The 22,334-nt window shown below is 39.8% G+C and overlaps 1 protein-coding gene and 1 long non-coding RNA gene across 2 annotated transcripts in view; one reads left to right on the top strand and one right to left on the bottom strand.

The window, feature by feature from the left end:
- LOC133569300 (cadherin-18) overlaps positions 1-19,726 on the bottom strand; it is a 257,158-nt gene extending 237,432 nt beyond the window's left edge. Inside the window, exon 1 of the mRNA XM_061921528.1 lies at positions 19,472-19,726. The gene's annotated coding sequence lies outside the window, so the exon portion shown is untranslated. The remainder of the gene's footprint in view (positions 1-19,471) is intronic.
- Positions 1-22,334, top strand: part of LOC133569301 (uncharacterized) — a 186,541-nt gene that overhangs the window by 34,846 nt on the left and 129,361 nt on the right. The window lies entirely within an intron of this gene.

Here is a 22,334-nt window from a genome sequence, read left to right as displayed (position 1 = left end):
TGCTTTTGGAAGAATGGGGGGAAATTCCTATAAAGACAATCCGCAACCTTGTGAACAGCCTTCCCAGAAGAGCTGCAAAAGGTGGACCGACATCATATTGAACCCTTTGAGTTAGGAACGGGATGCACTTCAAGTTCATATGTGAGTCAAGGCAGTATATATGTGGTGTACATTTGGAAGGTCTCCTTGAAAGCAGACCCTCACCATGTATGAGAAACACCTTCTCGTGACTAACTTTGCATGTTTGGCAAAGACACTTGAAACAAAGGACAAGCACGCAGAGAGGAGTCTCCTCATTTGCATTTCACTGCAGGCGAGGATCCACGGGGAGGAAATGTAAGCGCACGTGAAGGCTGGACTAGACTAAATCAATGACCCCGATGGTGCACAATACATAGTCTCACCATGCATCGGTCCTGTGATACACTGAAGCTTCAGTGTGTTGACATCATGGGTCCTTATGCCAGTGTTTTTCAACCATTTCTGAGCAAAGGCACGTTTTATTCACTGAAAAAATCCCAGCAGAAATCATTGAAAAATGAAACTCAGCAGCCGATATTGTGTCATGTACGGAAGTACTTTGTGGACGCCGTCTGCTCCACGCGCCGTAAGTCTTTGCTGTCGTCCAGCATTTCTGTTTTTTTTTTTACTTTGCAGCAAGTTGAGTTTTAGTTTAGTTTTGCTTAGCCATCCCTAAGCTTCAATGCCTTTTCTTAGCGGCACTCGCCTTTTGTTTATTTTTGCTTTAAGCGTTGGATACCTTTTTACCTGCACACTGCATCGCTTCTATGTGTTGACATCATGGGTTCAATTTGTGTTGGTTCTACGACGCACCGGTCCCATATGCCAGTGTTTTTTTAAAGGGGAACATTATCACCAGACCTATGTAAGCGTCAGAATATACCTTGATGGTGCAGAAAAAAGACCATATATTTTTTTAACCGATTTCCGAACTCTAAATGGGTGAATTTTGGCGAATTAAACGCCTTTCTGTTTATCGCTCTTTTTGCGATGACGTCAGAACGTGATGTCTCCGAGGTAATACACCCACCATATTCATTTTCAACACATTGTAAACATTGGGTCTCAGCTCTGTTATTTTCCGTTTTTTCGACTATTTTTTGGAACCTTGGAGACATCATGCCTCGTCGGTGTGTTGTCGGAGGGTGTAACAACACTAACAGGGAGGGATTCAAGTTGCACCACTGGCCCAAAGATGCGAAAGTGTCTGCCGCCAGACCCCCATTGAATGTGCCAGAGTGTCTCCATATTTTACCGGCAATGACAGACATGGCACAGAGATGTATGGATAACCTGCAGATGCATTTGCAATGATAAAGTCAACGAAATCACAAAGGTGAGTTTTGTTGATGTTGACTTATGTGCTAATCAGACATATTTGGTCGCGGCGTGACAGCCAGCTAATCGATGCTAACATGCTATGCTAATCGATGCTAACATGCTATTTACCGGCGGTGCTAAAGCAGACATGGCACAGAGATGTATGGATAACCTGCAGATGCATTTGCAACTATATTACGTTTACTTCCACCCACATTTAATGCGAAAAAAACACTTACCAATCGATGGATTTAAGTTGCTCCATTATCACAAAATGTGAAAGTCCTGATCGTTTGGTCCGCACATTTTACCGGCGATGCTAACGCAGTTATTCGGCCATGCTATGGCTATGAATAGCTTCAATAGCTATTCGCTCAATAGCTTCAGTTTCTTCTTCAATACTTTCATACTCCAACCATCCGTTTCAATACATGCGTAATCTGTTAAATCGCTTAAATCGCTGAAATCCGAGTCTGAATCTGAGCTAATGTCGCTATATCTTGCTGTGGTATTCGCCATTGTTTGTTTACATTGGCAGCACTGTATGACGTCACAGGGAAATGGATAGTCGCATCGCAAATAGCGGCAATCAAGCACTTTAAAGCTTCTTTTAGGGATATTCGGGGACCGGTAAAATTTTGAAAAAAAAAACAATAAAAAATACAACAAGCCATTGGGAACTGATTTTTATTGTTTTCAACCCTTTTGAAATTGTGATAATGTTCCCCTTCAACCTTTTCTGAGCCAAAGCACGTTTTATTCATTGAAAAAAATCCCAGCAGAAATCATTGAAAAATGAAACTCAGCAGCCGATATTAACAATAATAGTTGTTTTTACAATTGTTGGATATGACTTTAAACCAAAACCAAGCATGCATCACAATAGCTCTTGTCTCAAAGTAGGTGTACTGTCACCACCTGTCACATCACTTCTTGACTTATTTTGAGGTTGCTGACATTTTGTGTGTGTTGTTTTTTAGTTCTTATCTTGCGCTTCTATATCAGTGGCTTTTTCTGTTTTGTTGGTATTTTCCTGTAGCAGCTTAATGTCTTCCTTGAGCGCTATTCCCCGCACCGGATTTGTTTTGGAAAATCAAGACTATTTAAGTTGTGCGGACACTATCTTTCTTTGTGGGGACATTGTTGATTGTCGTGTCATGTGCGGACGAACTTTGTGGACGCCTTCTGCTCCACACGCCGTAAGTCTTTGCTGTCGTCCAGCATTTCTGTTTTTGTCTACTTTGCAGCAAGTTGAGTTTTAGTTTAGTTTTGAATAGCCATCCCTAAGCTTCAATGCCTTTTCTCAGCTGCACTCGCCTTTTGTTTATTATTGGTTTAAGCGTTAGATACCTTTTTACTTGCTCGCTGCATCGCTTCATGTTATCATGTCGACATCATGGGTCCATTTTGTGTTGGTTTCTACAACGCACCGGTCCCATATGCCAGTGTTTTTCAACTTTTTCTGAGCCAAGGCACGTTTTATTCATTGAAAAAATTCAGAGGCACACAACCAGCAGAAATCATTGAAAAATTAAACTTGGCAGCCGATATTGACAATAAAAAGTTGTTTTCGCAATTGTTGATGACTTTAAACCACAACCAAATATGCATCACTATAGCTCTTGTCTCAAAGTAGGTGTACTGTCACGACTTGTCACATCTCACCGTGACTTATTTTGAGGTTTTTGACGTTTTCCTGTGTGTAGTGTTTTAGTTCTTGTCTTGCGCTCCTATTTCAGAGGCTTTTCTTGTTTTGTCGGTATTTTCCTTTTGCAGTTTCAAGTCTTCCTTGAGCACTATTTCCCGCGTCTACTTTGTCTTGGGAAATCGAGACTATTTAAGTTGTGCGGACACTATCTTTCTTTGTGGGGACATTGTTAATTGTCGTGTCATGTGCGGATTAACTTTGTGGACGCCTTCTGCTCCACACGCTGTAAGTCTTTGCTGTCGTCCAGCATTTCTGTTTTTGTTTATATTGCAGCAAGTTCAGTTTTGGTTTATTTTAGCGGCGCTCGCCTTTAGTTTATTTTTGGTTCAAGCGTTAGATACCTTTTTACCTACATGCTGCCTTTCGCATATTGAGATCCCGACATCTACAAAGCAATAAGCTACCTGCTGCCACCTACTGATACGGAAGAATACTACAAAGTTACTCTGCTGAGCTCTAAACAGCACAGACACTCAACAACGGAAAATTATTTCTGGATTATAATTGCTGGTTTGCAAAAAAATGTTTAAATCCACATAGACTGTGGTTCCTTTGCTTTCCCGGACATACGAGAACCTCGATCCCAGTGGTTAAAATCAATGCCATATGCACCCAGCATGTCTGCCATCTTGTTTTTCCAACGACTGTTTGTTGCTCTCTCAGGTTCTAATTACCAGACACAACCGCACTTTTCACCTCGCCGGCCTGACGAGAAGAAACCTCTCAGGAGTATTCTGATTGGTAGTCCGAGTGGTTCTCGTTGCCGTCTGAACTGCAAATGGAATTCTCTTTGGATCGAGGTCCTCATACGCAAAGGAGCCACGGATCAGCCCCGCAGTGACCTGAGTGACTAAGGACCCTCAGAGAGACATGAATGCGAAGGGAACATTCCCGCCGCAGGAAGTTAAAACAATCCGCCGTGTTTGATGGCCCGTCGTTTCTCCGCGTGTCCGTTTCCATCAAGCGGGAATGACTGATAAGAGGTGCGATGACAGAATTCCACGCGTCATTTATCTCGCCAAGCGAGCGCACATGAGGAGGCGGGGATTATTTAACGTGCAGCGCAGGATTTACAAGACTGCACGGGTGACACGACTAATCATCCCCAGCCCGCGATGAATAACAACCCCGGGAATCGACGCCGTTTGCATGAAAGCGCAAATTCACTTTTCAAGGAGACGTTCAATGAGTTTTGTTTTGGTGTGGCTGAGGATTTTTTCGTTCGTCGATACTACTTCTGACATAGATAGTAAGTCGATACTACATCTGACATAGATAGTAAGAATATATTGCAATATTACATCATAGAATCTGTGGGTGTCAAAATCTGATAATGATATTGGTCCGATATCAAATAGTAGGTATGTCAAAAAAAAATTGATTTTGAATGAATCGCGATTATTATGTTACGATTCTTAATCAATTAAAAACAATTATTTCTTTTTTTTTTTTTATCTGTCCTGTCCAGCCCCTCATTGTTTGTACACAGTCGTGGTCAAAAGTTTACATACACTTGTAAAGAACATAATGTCATGGCTGTCTTGAGTTTCCAATCATTTTTACAACTCTTTTTTTTTTTGGTGATTGGAGCACATACTTGTTGGTCAAAAAAACATTCATGAAGTTTGGTTCTTTTATGAATTTATTATGGGTCTACTGAAAATGTGAGCAAATCTGCTGGGTCAAAAGTATACATACAGCAATGTTAATATTTGCTTACATGTCCCTTGGCAAGTTTCACTGCATTAAGGCGCTTTTGGTAGCCATCCTTAAGCTTCTGGTTGAATTTTTGACCACTCCTCTTGACAAAATTGGTGCAGTTCAGCTAAATATGTTGGACTTGTTTCTTCAGCATTGTCCACACGTTTAAGTCAGGACTTTAGGAAGGCCATTCCAAAACCTTCATTCTAGCCTGATTTAGCCCTTCCTTTTACCATTTTTGACGTGTCTTGGGGTCATTGTCCTGTTGGAACACCCAATTGTGCCCAAGACCAAACATCAGGGCGTATGATTTTAGTTTCTCCTGAAGAATTTGGAGGTAATCCTCCGTTTACTCTCTGTAAAGCACCAGTTCCATTGGCAGCAAAACAGGCCCAGAGCATAATACTACCCCCACCATGCTTGACGGTAGGAAAGGTGTTCCTGGGATTGAAGGCCTTACCTTTTCGCCTCCTAACATATTGCTGGGTATTGTGGCCAAACAGCCCTTTTTTTTTTTCACCTGACCACAGAACTTTCCTCCAGAAGGTCTTATTTTTGTCCATGTGATGTCAGATGAAACAAAAATCTAGCTGTTTGGCCACAATACGCAAAAAGAGAACAAACACATTTAGAAAATATTACAGTAAAAATATAGAAAAAACTACCAGCAGCGGTAAAATTTAGATCCATGAAGGAAAGAAGGAAGTGAATGATTGTTTGGAACTGAATTCATTTACATATCCATAAAAAACGTATTCTCTTTTTAATGAATCAAGTAATCTGTATGACTGTAATGACGTGGGGGTTTATGCAGCTTGCTGCGGTGTTTGTTCTCCCGGGATGCAAACAGACTACTCTGGACTAGGCGTGAAGGTAGGAACATTTTTAATCATTTACTATCAAAATAAGAACCATAGCATGGAAAACAAAACAAAACTGTAGAATTAAACAAACAACATAAACTATGGCTTGGAACAAACAAGACTTACTGTGGCATGAAAACGAGCAGCATGAACTATGGCATGAACGGAGCAGCGTGAACTCATCTTAAACGGAGCAACGTCGCCAGACCGACTGACTGGCAAGGGCGGTTTAAATAGTCTCATGATTAAAGCCAGCGGCAGGTGAAAATCATTAGTCACCATGGCAACAAAAACAGACGAGTGCACCAAAAACCAGAAACTAATGGAGTTCAAAACAACAGAAAATAACAAAAACATAATCCAGACCACCGACTATGACAATGACAACCTTTTCCCAAAACACAATATAGAATGTGAGATATAATAGGACAATGCATACATTTATCATTTGTTTTCAAAATGGTTACAAAAAAGTGGGGCCCCAAAAATGTACGGTGGGACCCCATTTTTGTGACTTGATGGGGTCCCTGGGACCACATTTAGAAAATTCCTAGCGCCAACACTGAAAAAGTATTGGTGTGGTCTGCGAGCCGGTTCCAATACTAATCAAATATCATTCCGGGGCCATAGATAATTAATTCGCGGACATTTACTTTGACGCAAACTGTAGGACATACATGATCATATCTAAAGAACAGATTTATTTTAGAGAACAAAAGACTTAGATTCTTCTCTTGTTTCCGTATTTGTATTTGACTTTATTAAATGTTTGGGTATAATTTTATGAAATGAAACCCATTTTCTTTTAAGTAATATAGACATTTATCACATCTGTTTATCCATTGTATGGAGGAATGTAGTTAATCATAGAACTAGCACTCAGAGTTATTGAAAAGTATTGATTTTCAATTAAAAATATTTTTGAATCAAAAATCGATTTTGAATCGAATAATTACCCGCAAGAATCGAACCAAATCGTTTGGTCTCCAAAGGTTCACAGCCACATCATATGATATCTAAAAATATATTTAAACTCTTTGAAGATACATTAGAAATTTAAGTGAAATTCAATTAATTAAATGCAACATATTTATATATATATTTTATAATAATAAAAAATGATGATGATAATGACAATCCTAATAATCCCTGCGACCCTGAAAGGTACAAGCGGTAAAAATGGATGGATGGACGGAATCCTAATAATGATATCTGAAAGGCGTGGCTAAGATGGTAGTGCGGCCGTTCATAAACTTGAAGGGTTCTTGGTGCAACTCCAGTGTCCGCCATCCTGGTCACTGTTGTGTCCTTAGGCAAGGCACGTTACTCACAATTGTGTATGGATGTTTGGTGGTGACGTTTCTGTCAGTCTACCCCAGGGCAGCCGTGGCCACACATGTAGCTTACCACCATCAATGTGTGAAAAAAAGTGCTTTATAAATCTAATCCATTATTATTATTATTATTATATCATTTGAAAAATACTGTATCAAAAAATATGGACATAGACATGAAGGAATGAATAAAGTTTGATCTATCTATCTATCTATCTATCTATCTATCTATCCATCCATCCATCCATCCATCCATCCATCCATCCATCCATCCATCCATCCATCTATCCATCTATCCATCTATCCATCCATCCATCCATCCATCCATCCATCCATCCATCCATCCATCCATCTATCCATCTATCCATCTATCCATCCATCCATCCATCCATAATGTGGGGGTGTTCCAATATTGGACCGATAAGCAGTTAACATCTAATTATCCTCCAGAAAACACTCAAGGTTGATTCTTTTTGTATTCTAGTGAAGTCAATAACAAAAGGCAAACACGGTAGGAGCTAGCAGCTACACAACAGCTAAGCGCACAATAGCATACAAGCTAGACATGCGAAAACAGGCCCTAATTAAACAATATTGCAGTGGAAACGTGTAAAATAAATATAGTTGCATATTACTTACACATAAAAAGTCTCCAAGGCAGTATCCAGTAACAAGTGTTCGCATCATTCAATGTTTTTTTGTTTAAAATGTTGTTAAAAAAAACAAACTTGAAGCCTATTCCAGCTGATTACTGACATACATTATCCATGTTTAGCTATTCTTCACTGCAAATGATTATCAGCTTCAAATATCGGTTATCAGCCTTTTTTACTACTAATTATCGTATTGTCCGGAAAAAAAACAAAACATATTGGGTCAAACCCTAATCTAAGTTTGATGTAACACATAAGTCCATACCAGACAGTTAAGAATAAATGTTTGTCATGTTTGTCATGTTCTCTTTTACAGTTTGTCATGTTCTCTTTTACAGTTGGCATGTTGTGTAATTCCTAAATAAAATAAAATAAAAATAAAAATAAATAAAAACAGAATACTAAAATATGCTAATCCCTTTCAATTTATATTCAATTGAATAGACTGCAAAGACAAGATATTTAATGTTAGAACTGAGAAACTTGTTATTATTTTTTTTTTTTTTTTTTACAAATAATCATTACATTTACAATTTAATGGCAGCAACACAGTGCAAAAGTTGGCATTGGGGCATATTTACCACTGTGTTACATGGCCTTTCCTTTTAACAACACTCAGTAAATGTTTGCGAACCGAGTAGAGCAATTTCTGAAGCTTTTCAGCCGGAATTATTTCCCGTTTTTGTTTAATGTACAGCTTAAGTCAGATGTGGCTCTTTTGATGACTGCATTCGGCTCTCAGATAAATCTTAGCTGACATTGCTTAACACGATAAGCAATGAATGATTCCGCTAGGAATCACAATATTAAAAATAATGTTAAAAATGTAAAACTTTCTCATGCATTTTAGTCCATCCGTCCGTTTCCTACCGCACCTGTTCAAGAAATAACAATGTTATTAAAAATTATTAGAGACTTATTATACTTGAAAAATGTTGGTCTTACTTAAAAAATGCACACATTTAGTTGTATTCAGACTTAAAAAATATGATATGGCTCTCACGGAAATACATTTTGAAATATTTGGCTTTCGTGGCTCTCTCGGCCAAAAAGGTTCCCGACCCTTGGCTTAAGTTGTTCAACAGTCCGGGATCTCTGTTGTGGTATTTGACGCCCCATCCTTGTTTGAGCATTTCATGGAAGCTGCTTTTAAACCCAATCATGGCACCCACCTGTTCCCAATTAGCCTATTCATGTGTGGGATATTCCAAATAAGTGTTTGATGTGCATTCCTCAACTTTCTCCGTCTTTTTTTTGCCACTGGTGCCAGCTTTTTTGAAACATGTTGCAGGCATCGAATTCCAAATGAACTAACATTTGCAAAAATGTTTCCATTTTGAACGCTAAATATCTTGTCTTTGCAGTCTATTCAATCGAGCATAAGTTGAAAAGGATTTGCAAATCATTGTATTCTGTTTTTATTCCCGATCTACACAAGGTGCCAACTTCCCTGGTTTTGGGTTCCGTAAACTAATTTCTTTTGTCTAAGCCTTTTCTTGTCAGGCTTGGACTAGGATTGAGTGTGCTCCTTCGATGCAGAGGGAATATGGGACGAGCAAGGCGTGAATTAAGGTACATGATGTTTTATTGGGATTCTAAATACAAAAAAAACAAAAAAACAAGGGCGTTCACAAAGAGGTATAAAACTTGGCTACAAAAATACAATCAGGAAAACAAAACAACTGCTCGGTGGCATGAAAGACAATGAACTAACTTAAACTTGCGCTGTGGCAAAGCTATGAATAACTAACACAAAAAAAACTTACTGTGACAGGTACAAGGGACATGGATTGCAAGGTAATTGAGGGTGCGTGAAGGCATGAAGCAGAATGCAAATAGCAAAGTTCCCAGGACGAGGACAGAAACAGAATGATATAAATAGCAGCTATGATGATTAGAAACAGGTGTGGGACTGAGGGCTGGGCGTGACTTGGAGACCAGGTGGAAACTAATGGGTTACTATGGAAAAACAAAACCAGGAAGTGTAAAACGGGAAACAAGAGTCCAAAAACAAAAACATAACATGACAAAACAAGATCCATAGGTGTGACATTTCTAACATTCCACACTACACAATAACACAAGTATGTATGATATGGGCTGATATCAGATCAATATCAGTACCGGCCAATGCGCGAGGCTCCAATATCGGAAGTGAAAAGGTTGTAATCCCTTGATAGAAACCCTTGTGATACCATGCAAATGTGATTTTGCAGATATATCATGCAATATCACCAAAAAAGTAAATGACAAACTAAATAACTCTCGACCTATAAAAAGCATCCTTTGACTCCATGAAGCCAGTCGCCACTTGACTTTGGTTTCCTCCAACTGTCATTTGCTGGCCTTTCAATGATGCATCCGTGCATCATTCTCACCCGGGAAACCACCGGTTCCAAATGTTACCCTCTGGCAGGCGCTACAGATCGATTCGAACTCATACATCCAGACTATGGACAGTTTCTTTTGCGAGGGCCATCCATTCCAGGGAATGTGTCTCTACACTGCTCCATTATGCTGCTACTTTTACTGTCAATTGTGTTTTTATGTCTTCTTCTTATGTTTACAATTTAAGCACCTTGTGGACGAGCATCACTAATTTAATGCAAGGCGGATAATGACAGTAAAGACTCCTATTACGGTGTTTCTCAACACCGAGATACAGTCAGGTGTGCCGTGGGAGATTATGTACTTTCACCGAAAAAATATTTTTTTGCAAACCAGTTGTAATGACTGATTGGCATAGAAATGCCGGGTTTGTCCCTCCGTGGATGCGTCGACAAGAACACAGCAATAGTAAGTTTAAATGATTTATTAAACTTAACAAAAGCAGGCTACGAACAAAAATACTGGAGCTAACAGACAAAATAAACCAAGGGCGCTAGCATAAAAGCTAGGAATAGAAAACATAAAAACTAAGACTGGCACAAAGGCACACAAAAAAGGAAAAACAATTCATCAGCATGAGAGCTGGAATAAAACAAAGGTTTAGCGTGAAAAGCTAGCGAGAATATACTTACATGAAGTCAGTCAATACTGTTGCGAGAAGGCAAATTTATGGACCCAGACTGAACAAAGAAAAGAGGAAAGCTTCTATAGGGAAAAATCAAGGATAACCAGGTGTGTGTAGAAAACGAGGAGCAGGTGAAATCAATGTGTAACCATGGTAACGGACTAAACAGGAAGTAAGTGGGTCAGAAGAGAATGAAACAAAGATGAAATTAAACATGTGAAGATCTGAGTCACGGATCGCAACACCAGTAATTATAATCCACAAAAAATGTGCCATTGTTGAGTGTCTGTACTGGTTTAAAGTCATACTCAACAATTGCGACAATGGCTTTTGACTCTCAATATCAGCTGTTGAGTTTCATTTTTTTAATGTTTTCTGCTGGTATTGTGCCTCTGATTTTTTCAACGAAAAAAAATGTGTCTTGGCTCCAAAAAGGTTGAAAAACAGAGCCCTATTCTATTCTATCGGACAACAAAAAAAAAAAAAAAACGGTCAATTTGGCTACGACATTGATGTATTAGTGGTGTCTTTAAATAATTTGGGGGGAAAGTCCAAAAGATCAAAGGAAAGTAGGTCCATTGAGATTAGCATCGATTGGTATCTATTGATTCGGCAAAGTCTTGTTAAACGCTGAGTTCGTACTTTGGTGTTGGTCTGACCATCCAAAATGTAGTCTTGGGTCTAAGTGCAGAAAAAGTCCCCAAAGATTCCATTCTATCAGCTGGTGTCAGCAGGTGCATCTCGACAGGCCGCGACATCTCCGTGGCAAGTCAAGACGCAAGAGCTCGTCTTCACCGAGTCGCTGTCTTCGTTAAGATTAATAGGGCTCTAATTAGCTCTGTGGCCTTTGCAGACAAGGGAACATTCACGGGTGATTATATCAGCCAAGAGTCTCACAAAGCTCCCTTGTATTTATTTATTCCCCCCCCAACCTCTCCGGAGGATCTCCAGGAAGCCGTTGGAATGGGTGAACAGCGCAGAAAAGACACCCATCTGACAATGGAGGCTTCCAAAATGGCCTCAAAGAACTGAGGTTGTTGTATTTCTTTGATTTTTGTTTATACGAGGGCGGAAAAGATCAAAGAGCGATCACAGCTGTGATCAACAAGTCACAAAAAGGGCTATTTCCAGAAGCCATAAGCCAGTGGTCTTAAAGGCCTCCTGAAACCCACTACTACCCACCACGCAGTCTGATAGTTTATAAATCAATGATGAAATATTAACATCGCAACACATGCCAAAACGGCCGCTTTAGTTTGCTAAATTGCAATTTTAAATTTCCCGGGAGTTTCTTCTTGAAAACTTCGCGTAATGATGACGTGTACGCGTGACGTCACGGGCTGTTAGGAAATATGAGCGCTGCACACACACACAGCTAAAAGTCTTCTCCTTTAACCGCATAGTTACACAGTATTCTGGACATCTGTGTTGCTGAATCTTTTGCAATTTGTTCAATTAATAATGGAGAAGTCAAAGTAGAAAGATGGAGTTGGGAAGCTTTAGCCTTTAGCCACACAAACACACGGTGATTCCTTGTTTAAAATTCCCGGAGGTGAAACTTTACTATGGATCAGAGCGAACATGGATCCCGACCGAATGTCAACCAGCAGGTTTCGGTGAGAAAATTGTGGTAAAAAGTCGCTTCTTACGGGGGATCAGCTGAGCCTGCGTCGACCATAAAGCTGCCGTCGACTTTCCTGAGACACTTGCGTCAAGACACCCATGGACACACACCTCCGACTATCAGGTACTGTTAAACTCACTAAAACATTAGCAACACAATAGAAAGATAAGGGATTTCCCAGAATTATCCTAGTAAATGTGTCTAAAAACATCTGATGCAATGCAATCGCGTTTTTTTTTTTTTCTAGTCCGTCGCCATCAATATCCTCAAACACGAATCTTTCATCCTCGCTCAAATTAATGAGGAATTTCTTGTTTTCTCGGTCCGAATAGCTCTTTTTGTTTGAGTCTCCCATTTAAAACAATGTGAAGATGTGAGGAGCCATCAACATGTGACGTCCTCGTCTGCCACTTCCGGTTAAGGCAGGGCTTTTCTGTTAGCGACCAAAAGTTGCAAACTTTATCGTCGATGTTCTCTACTAAATCCTTTCAGCAGATATATGGCAATATCGCAAAATGATCAAGTATGACACATAGAATGGACCTGCTAGCCCCGTTTAAATAAGACAATCTCATTTCAGTAGGCCTTTAAACTCAAGTTACCTAAAGTCGGGGTGAGGCACGAAGCGTTCACTTTCGAACCCTGTGACTAGATTGGTTAACGACTTCTACCAGCAGCTATGATAGACCGACCATCCATCCATCCATCCATCTTCCGCTTATCCAAGGTCGGGTCGCGGGGGCAGCAGCTTAAGCAGGGAAATCCAGACTTCCCTCTCCCCTGCCACTTTCGTCCAGCTCTTCCCGGGAAAACCCAAGGCGTTCCCAGGCCAGCCGGGAGACATAATCTTCCCAACGTGTCCTGGGTCTTCCCCGTCGCCTCCTACCGGTCAGACGTGCCCTAAACACCTCCCTAGAGAGGCGTTCCGGTGGCATCCTGACCAGATGCCGGAACCACATCATCTGGCTCCTCTCGATGTGGAGGAGCAGTGGCTTTACTTTGAGCTCCTCCCAGACGGCAGAGCTTCTCACCCGGCGGAGGAAACTCATTTCGGCCGCTTGTACCCGTGATCTTGTCCCTTCGGTCATAACCCAAAGCTCCTGACCATAGGTGAGGATGGGAACGTAGATCGACCGGTAAATTGAGAGCTTTCCCTTCCGGCTCAGCTCCTTCTTCACCACAACGGATCGATACAGCCTCCGCATTACTGAAGACGCCGCACCTTTGTCGACCTCACGATCTGCTTTTCCCTCACTCGTGAACAAGACTCCGAGGTACTTGAACTCCTCCACTTGGGGCAAGATTTCCTCCCCTACCTGGAGATGGCACTCCACATTTTTTCGGGCGAGAACCATGGGCTCGGACAAATAACTTCTTAACGCCGCTGCCATTGCAATGCACTTAATTTCAATTTGCCAGAAAACATTTATTTTTTTTAAAATATATTAATAACACAGAATAACAGAATAGTATGATTGTTTTGTAAGACGATTTTTGGTTGTTTTGTCGGTTAAACCGGTTGTGAAGCTATTATTTTGAAGTTGTCAACCGGACGTGTGTGATTGGTATGAGAAAAGACTTGTCGTGTTTTGACCAAAATCTCAGATAAACGTGACTTTTCACTTCCTCTCTACCGTCTTGTCTCCGCTGAGCTTGTAATCCATCTTACAAAAGCAGTTTGAGTAACAATCTACATTATTGATTATTTCCACCGTTGATCAATTCCTAACAAGACTCGGGTCAATTAGTTTGTGGAATTGAACTTCTCATACAAGAATTATGTTGGACTATCAGAAGAATATGTGTATTGCTCACGTTTACGCAGCTTATAGTTGAACATGAAAATTACTTGAAATGATACATGTACGTATTAATTTGAGCTATCAGCTCGGAAGAGAGAGATTTATTGGGTTGAAATTCGAAATATCGTTTTCAACATTCTTTTAAAGTAAAACACTAGCCACCCTATTAAACATTTTTCGTCAATTAATTGACAGTTCATTGGAAAAATGTCCATCCATCCATTCATTTCTACCGCTTATTCCCCTTTGGGGTCTCGGGGGGCGCTGGTGCCTATCTCAGCTACAATCGGGCGGAAGGCGGCGTACACCCTGGACAAGTCGCCACCTCATCGCAGATTGGAAAAATGTGTTTAAGTTATTTATTATATCAAACTAGTATTAATCTATTTTCATCATAATAACAAATAGTTACTGACGTCATCATGCTGTCATTTTTTGGACCGCAAAGTAATCCAGACTGACTCAACAGCGCCTCTGCTGGTTGCAGCCCAGTATTACACTTTTTATTTTCCTTCACTGTGCACGATTCAAACAGCGCCGACTCCGAACAAGACATAGATCAACTAGTTTTCCACCTATAGTACGAGATTAAAGCTGGAGAAAATGTTTATTGCTAACTATTAGAAACGTATACTAAAACGTGAACGTGATTTGAAAGGATACATGTACGTATTAATTTGGGATATCAGCTCAGTTTGATTTGGGACAGAGTTTTGGGGGTATATTTCAAATAATCATCGTGTTCAACATTCTTTTAACGTTAAAAAAATATATATTTAATTAGGTCACTTATTATTATCATCATGTTGTCCTTTTTTTAGATAGCAAAATAATCTAGACCGACTCAACGGTGCCTCTGCTGGTTGCAGCCCGGTATCGCACTGTTTTGCTTCACTGTGTTCAAGGAATGATTAATCAGCACTGCTTGATCATAATTTTCGATTCATTCAAAACAAGACGTGAGTCAACTATCTTGCTGATTTTACCCCAGAATAAAATTAGTATTGCCTAAAATTACGAACAATAAAGTGACTTGAAAGATTCATATTAATATGTTTGTTTGTACATATTATTGTAAGATATCAGCTCGGTTTGATATGGGACAGTTTCGGGGTTAAATTTCAAATTATCATCGTGTTCAACATTCTTTTAACGTAAAACAAATAGCCAACCTTTATTATAATTGCATAACATGTATTTTGTCAATGAATTGTCCATTTTTTAGAAATATTTAATTAGTTCATTTATTATTATCCTCATGTTGTCATTTTTTAAAGACAGCTACGTAATCTACACTGACTCAACGGTGCCTCTGCTGGTTGCAGCCCGGTAGCGCACTTTTTTGTTTTGCTTCTATTTGTTCAAGACACGATTAGTTAGCACGGATGGGTAATTCCACTGTTGATTAATTCTTTACATGTAGGTCAACTAGTTCTGCCGACTTGAACTCGCAGTACGAGAATGACGTTGGAGTTCTAGCAGAAAATTTATATTTCTAACGATTACAGAGTTTTTACATGACTTGAATGGATGCATGTACTGATTAACTTGAGCTATTATCTGGGTGAAACTTCGAATAGCCGTTAACATTATCTTAAATAAAAAAATAGCCAACTTCCATTTGAATACCATTACACATTTTTTGTCAATTAATTGGAAAAAATTAATTTTATATTGATCTGTTATTTACTGACGCCGTCATTTTTTTCTTCTTTTCATCGCCAAGTCAGCCATACCGACTTGACGGCGCCTCTGCTGGTTGCAGCCCTGTATTGCACTGTTTTTCTTCTCTGTGTTCAAGGAATGATTAATCAACACTATTAACGACAAGACAAGAGTCAACTATTTTGCTGATTTTAACCACAATATAGTGACTTGAAAGATACATACTAATATTTATGTATGTACGTATTAATGTAAGCTATCAGCTCAGTTTGATTCGGGACAGCGTTTCTGGGGTTAAATTTCAAATTATCATTGTGTTCAACTTTCTTTTAACGTAAAAAAAAATAGATTTAATTAGGTCATTCATTAATATCATCATATTGTATTTTTTTTAAATAGCACGGTAATCTAGACTGACTCAACGGTGCCTCTGCTGGTTGCAGCCCAGTATTGCACTTTTTTGTTTTGTTTATATTTCTTCAAGACACGATTAGTTAGCATCGATTGGGGGGAAAAGCGGTAGGAAATGGATGTATAATTCCACTGTTGATTAATTCTTAACGTGTAGGTCAACTATTTTGCTGATTTCAACCATAATTAAGTGACTTGAAAGATACATATTAATATTTACGTATGCACGTATTTATGTAAGATATCAGCTCAGTTTGATTCGGGACAGCTTTTCTGGGGTGGAATTTCGAATTATTGTGTTCAACATTCTTTTAACGTAAAAAATATAGATTTAATTAGGTCATTTATTATTATCATCATTTTGTATTTTTTTAGATAGCAAGGTAGATGTAAGGTAATGTAGACTGACTCAACGGCGCCTCTGCTGGTTGCAGCCCGGTAGTGCACTTTTTTGTTTTGTTTATATTTCTTCAAGACACGATTAATTAGCACTGATTGAGAGGGACAAGCGGTAGCAAATAGATGAATAATTCCACTGTTGATTAATTCTTAACGTTTAGGGCAACTATGAATTGATTACCATGAATTGATTAACGTGGACCCCGACTTAAACAAGTTGAAAAACTTATTCGGGTTTACCATTTAGTGGTCAACTGTACGGAATATGTACTGAACTGTGCAATCTGTTAATAAAAGTTTCACTCAATCAATAAAAAACTATTTTGCTGATTTTAACCATAATTGACTTGAAAGATACATAATAATATTTTTGTATGTACGCATTAATGTAAGATATCAGCTCAGTTTGATTCGGGACGGCGTTTCTCGGTTTCAATTTGAAATTATCATTGTGTTCAACATTCTTTTAACGTAAAAAATATAGATGTAATTACGTCATTTATAATTATCATCATATTGACATATTTTAGATAGCAAGGTAATCTCGACTGACTCAACAGCGCCTCTGCTGGTTGCAGCCTGGTAGTGCACTTTTTTGTTTTGTTTATATTTCTTCAAGACACGATTAGTTAGCATCGATTAAGAGGGACAAGCGGTAGAAAATGGATGGATAATTCCACTGTTGATTAATTCTTAACATGTAGATCAACTATTTTGATGATTTTTAACCATAATTAAGTGACTTGAAAGAAACATATTAATAGTTATGTATGTACATATTTATGTAAGATATCAGCTCAGTTTGATTTGGGACAGCGTTTCTGGGGTTAAATTTGAAATCATCATTGAAAATTATTTTAACGTAAAAAAGAAAAAATACACTTAATTAACCAATTTATAATCATCATCATATTGACATTTTTTAGATAGCAAGGTAATATGGACTGACTCAACAGCGCCTCTGCTGGTTGCAGCCCGGTAGTGCACTTTTTTTTTTGTTTATATTTCTTCAAGACACGATTACTTAGCATCGATTAAGAGGGACAAGCGGTAGAATACGGATGGATAATTCCACTGTTGATTAATTCTTAACGTGTAGGTCGGGGGTCGGCAACCCGCGGCTCTAGAGCCGCATTCGGCTCTTTAGCGCCGCCCTAGTAGCTCTCTGGAGCTTTTTCAAAAATGTATGAAAAATGTAAAAAGATGAGGGGAAAATATATAAAGAATATATATTTATTTTTAATATAGTTTCTGTCGGAGGACAAACATGACACAAACCTCCCTAATTGTTATAAAACACACTGTTTTTATTAAACATGCCTCACTGATTCGAGTATTTGGCGAGCGGCGTTTTGTCCTACTAATTTTGGCGGTCCTTGAACTCACCCTAGTTTGTTTACATGTATAACTTTCTCCGACTTTCTAAGACGTGTTTTATGCCACTTCTTTTTCTGTCTCATTTTGTCCGCCAAACTTTTAACGTTGTGCATGGATGCACAAAGGTGAGTTTTGTTGATGTTATTGTCTTGTGTGGAGTGCTAATCAGACATATTTGGTCACTCCATGACTGCAAGCTAATCGATGCTAACATGCTATTTAGGCTAGCTAGATGTACATATCGCATTATTATGCCTCATTTGTAGCTTTATTTGAGTTCATTTGGTTTCCTTTAAGTCCTCTTCATTCAATTTATATCTCATGACACACTATCTGTATGTAATATGGCTTTTATTTTTTTTGCGGCTCCAGACATATTTGTTTTTGTATTTTTGGTCCAATATGGCTCTTTCAACATTTTAGGTTGCCGACCCCTGGTGTAGGTCAATTGGTTTTGCTGATTTGAACTTGCAGTACGAGAATAACGTTGGGAGTTCTAGGAGAAAATTAATATTTCTAATGATTACAAAGCTTGTACATGACTTGAATGGATGCATGTACTGATTAGCCGTGTTAAAATTCGAATTTCCATTTGCATTCTCTTAAATTAAAAAAAAAAAAGTAGCCAACTTCCATTTGATTCCCATTGCACATAATTTGTTAATTAATTGGAAAAAAAATAATATGTTATTTACCGACTCCGTCATTGTATTCTTCTTTTCATCGCCAAGTCATGCATACCGACTCGACGGCGCCTCTGCTGGTTGCAGCCGAGCAGTGCACCCCTTTTTTTTTTTTTTGCTTCATGCGTTCCCGCACATTCGCCGAGGCAAACGTGTGAAATGTGACACCACACCAGCAGCTTCCATCATGCGGTGTGTAGTAAACCTTCAGAAATGTGCATTATTAATACCTTTCGCATACGAGCAACGCTCACCCCCCCGTGTGTTATATAGGCGTAGTGGAGCTCATCAACTTGTGCAGGTGTACCTACTCGAGTGTGCGCGGGCTGTCCGTGTTCACGTTAAACGTGTCACCGCGTCCGCCATGTAACACATTTGCAAACTCAGTTTTTTTTTTCTTTTTCTTAAAGCACACAAGCACGCACCGTTAAGCCCAATCAATGCAACACATTTACAGGGACAGCAGGCTCAAGCATTGCTCCACACACACTCATGCACACACACATTCATGCACACACACACACTCATGCACACACACATTCATGCACACGCACACATTCATGCACACGCACACACTCATGCACACACACATTCATGCACGGTCTCTGAAGAGAACTGAGCCGTCCTCTCTTTCTCCTGCAGCACTCCCTCGCTCACACTGGACTCTATTTTACTTCTCTGCAGTGCGCGTCAATTCACGTCTGGCAACACACGACGGGACGTTCTCCAACTTGTGTCGCGCACGTCCACCAAGCACTTCCCGTTGTGTCCGAAAAAATAAAATAAAAAAAGTGGCCTTCTTTTCTTAAGAATAATTGCTGTAACTCCACTAAAAACAACAACAACAAAACAACAACAACAACAACAAAAAGAAATTAACTTGCGCGTCTTCCTTACCTCGCCGTGCTCCCTCCCGCCTAAAAAGCCCAAAGCTGCTCCATCGTGTTGTTAATCATCCTCGACTATCCTCCTCCTCTTCATCCAGGAGGACGCAGCCAACTCGGATGCTGCCTGCCTGCTTCCCCCGCGTGAGCTCGTGTGGCGGCGGGACGAGCGAGTCCAGCCAGCCCAGCCAGCCAGCCAGCGAGCGCCAGTGCGTGCGTGTGTGTGCGTGCGCAGGGAGTGCTCGGTGCCTCCTGATTGGCCGGCTTTCACTGTCAGTCTCCCCTTCTTCTTCTTCTTACCTCTCTCCGTTATCTCCCCTTCCCCTCGTCTTCTTCTCTGTTAACACGTTGATTATGTGAGATTGCGATCGGGAAGCGATACGTTATCCCCTTTTTCTAATTTTCGCGCCCGCCGTCCAATTCTCCGGTCTTCTCCTGCGCCGCCCCCACCTCCAAGAGGGAGCTAAAAACTCCATTACTTCAAAGACAAATTAAAAAAAACAAAAACAGGAGGCTCCCGTTGTGTAAATGTGTAAATTCTGGCTTTTCATGCATCAGCCATGGTGTCGTTGTAGTATCTGTTAGTCTAGGAAAAAACATGTTCAATCAATCAATCAATCAATCAATAAATGTTTATTTATATAGCCCTAAATCACAAATGTCTCAAAGGACTGTACAAACCACTACGACTACGACATCCTCGGAAAAACCCACTGGAGGGCAAGGAAAACTCACCCCCATTGGGACGCCAGTGACAATGAGGACTATGAGAACCTTGGAGAGGACCTCAAATATGGGCAACCCCCACCCCTCTAGGGGACCGAAAGCAATGGATGTCGAGCGGGTCTAACATGATACTGTGAAAGTTCAATCCATAGTGGCTCCAACACAGCCGCGAGAGTTCAGTTCAAAGCGGATCCAAGACAGCAGCGAGAGTCCCGTCCACAGGAAACCATCCCAAGCGGAGTCGGATCAGCATCGTAGAGACGTCCCCAACCGATACACAGGTGAGCGGTCCATCCTGGGTCCCGACTCTGGACAGCCAGGACATGTTCAGGTGGAAAACAAACTTCTCAGAAAACCAGGGTTTAGCATAACTGTCCTTGCTAGGCATACCTGCCAACCCTCCCAAATCTTCCGGGGGACACCCAAATTTCAGTGTCTCTCCCGAAAATCTCCCGGGAAAACCATTCCCCCGAATATTTCTCCCGATTTCCAGCCGGACCTGAGTGAAGACATCCTGTGGTCAGGTCCGCTTTTCTTCCATATAAACAGCATGCCGGCCCAGTCACGTTATAACATCTACGGCTTTTGGAGAGTGCACAACTACACACACATCAAGAAGGGGACTATTACCGAAGTTTTCGAAGTATAAGTCGCACCTGCCGGAAATGCATAATAAAGAAGGAAAAAACATATATATAAGTCGCACTGGAGTATAAGTCGCATTTTTGGGGGAAATTTATTTGATAAAATCCAACACCAAGAATAGACATTTGAAAGGCAATTTAAAATAAATTAAAGAATAGAGAACAACAGGCTGAATAAGAGTATGTTATATGACGCATAAATAACCAACTGAGAAGGTGCCTGGTATGTTAACGTAACATATTATGGTAAGAGTCATTCAAATAACTATAACATATAGAACATGCTATACGTTTACCAAACAATCTGTCACTCCTAATTGCTAAATCCGATGAAATCTTATAAGTTTAGTCCCTTACGTGAATAAGCTAAATAATATATTGATATTTTACGGTAATGTGTTAATAATTTCGCACATAAGTCGCTCCTGAGTATAAGTCGCACCCCCGGCCAAACTATGAAAAAAACTGTGATTTATAGTCCGAAAAATACGGTATATATGCCGGTTTATCTATAACCCATAAAGTAGGCAGGCATGGAGTTATTGCTCAGCGTGTGTTTATTCCAGCTGGCACGTTAATACACTGACACACAACATCCAGAATCATGCATTGCTTCATAACTACGGCAAGTAGTAATGTCCAAAAGAAAATAGTGACAGAGAATGGAACGAGGATGGACTATTCAACCCTAAACCCACTTATTTCCTGCAAATTAAATGTCACAGATGCTGCCCATACCTTTGCTCCTTCAAAGGCGTTGCTACTGGCTGCAAAGTATTGCACTTTCAAATACAACAATGAGTAGAGAGGAGTGTTATGTGTGTACAGGTGTACATAAATTAACACTGAAATTCAAGTATTTCTTGATATATATATATATATATATATATATATATATATATATATATATATATATATATATATATATATATATACACATATATATATATATATATATATATATATATATATACATATAAAAATGTGAAGATATATAAAAATATTAAGATTATGCGATTTTTAAGGGGTCATATTTTGATATTGTTTCCACTTTCTAAAGCACTCCATAACATGTAATGTTTGGTCTATGGTCAAAATGTTGTATGGATGATGTTTTACAGACTTTCTTCAAGCCGATTTTTGACTGTCTTGTCATGATGCGCCGTTTTGTACATGGCTCCACTCCGACTGCGTCTTCTACCCATTGTAGTATCTGCGCGTCTAAGAAATGACATGTTTTGCCTATGGCGAATGATTATGTTCTTCGTAGACCAAGCAACCAGCCAGAAGCTGCAGTCCATAACCTTGGGCATAAAGTATGACTAGTAGGTGTGACATGCACAGGTGGGAAACCTACACCTCACAACACCAAGTCTTTGGAAACTTGTCCATGGTCGGCCAAGTCCAAACAGGTTGCCATGAGTAACCAGACCATACCAACTTTATTTATAAAGCCCTTTAAAACAGTCATAATGCTTTGACATTGTGTTTTTTTAGTCGAGTTAA

The sequence above is a fragment of the Nerophis ophidion genome, linkage group LG15, assembly GCF_033978795.1.
Source record: "Nerophis ophidion isolate RoL-2023_Sa linkage group LG15, RoL_Noph_v1.0, whole genome shotgun sequence".
In the NCBI taxonomy this organism is placed as follows: Eukaryota; Metazoa; Chordata; class Actinopteri; order Syngnathiformes; family Syngnathidae; genus Nerophis; species Nerophis ophidion.
Note: the sequence above shows the minus strand (reverse complement) of the source record. Positions and strands in the feature narration are given on the sequence as shown.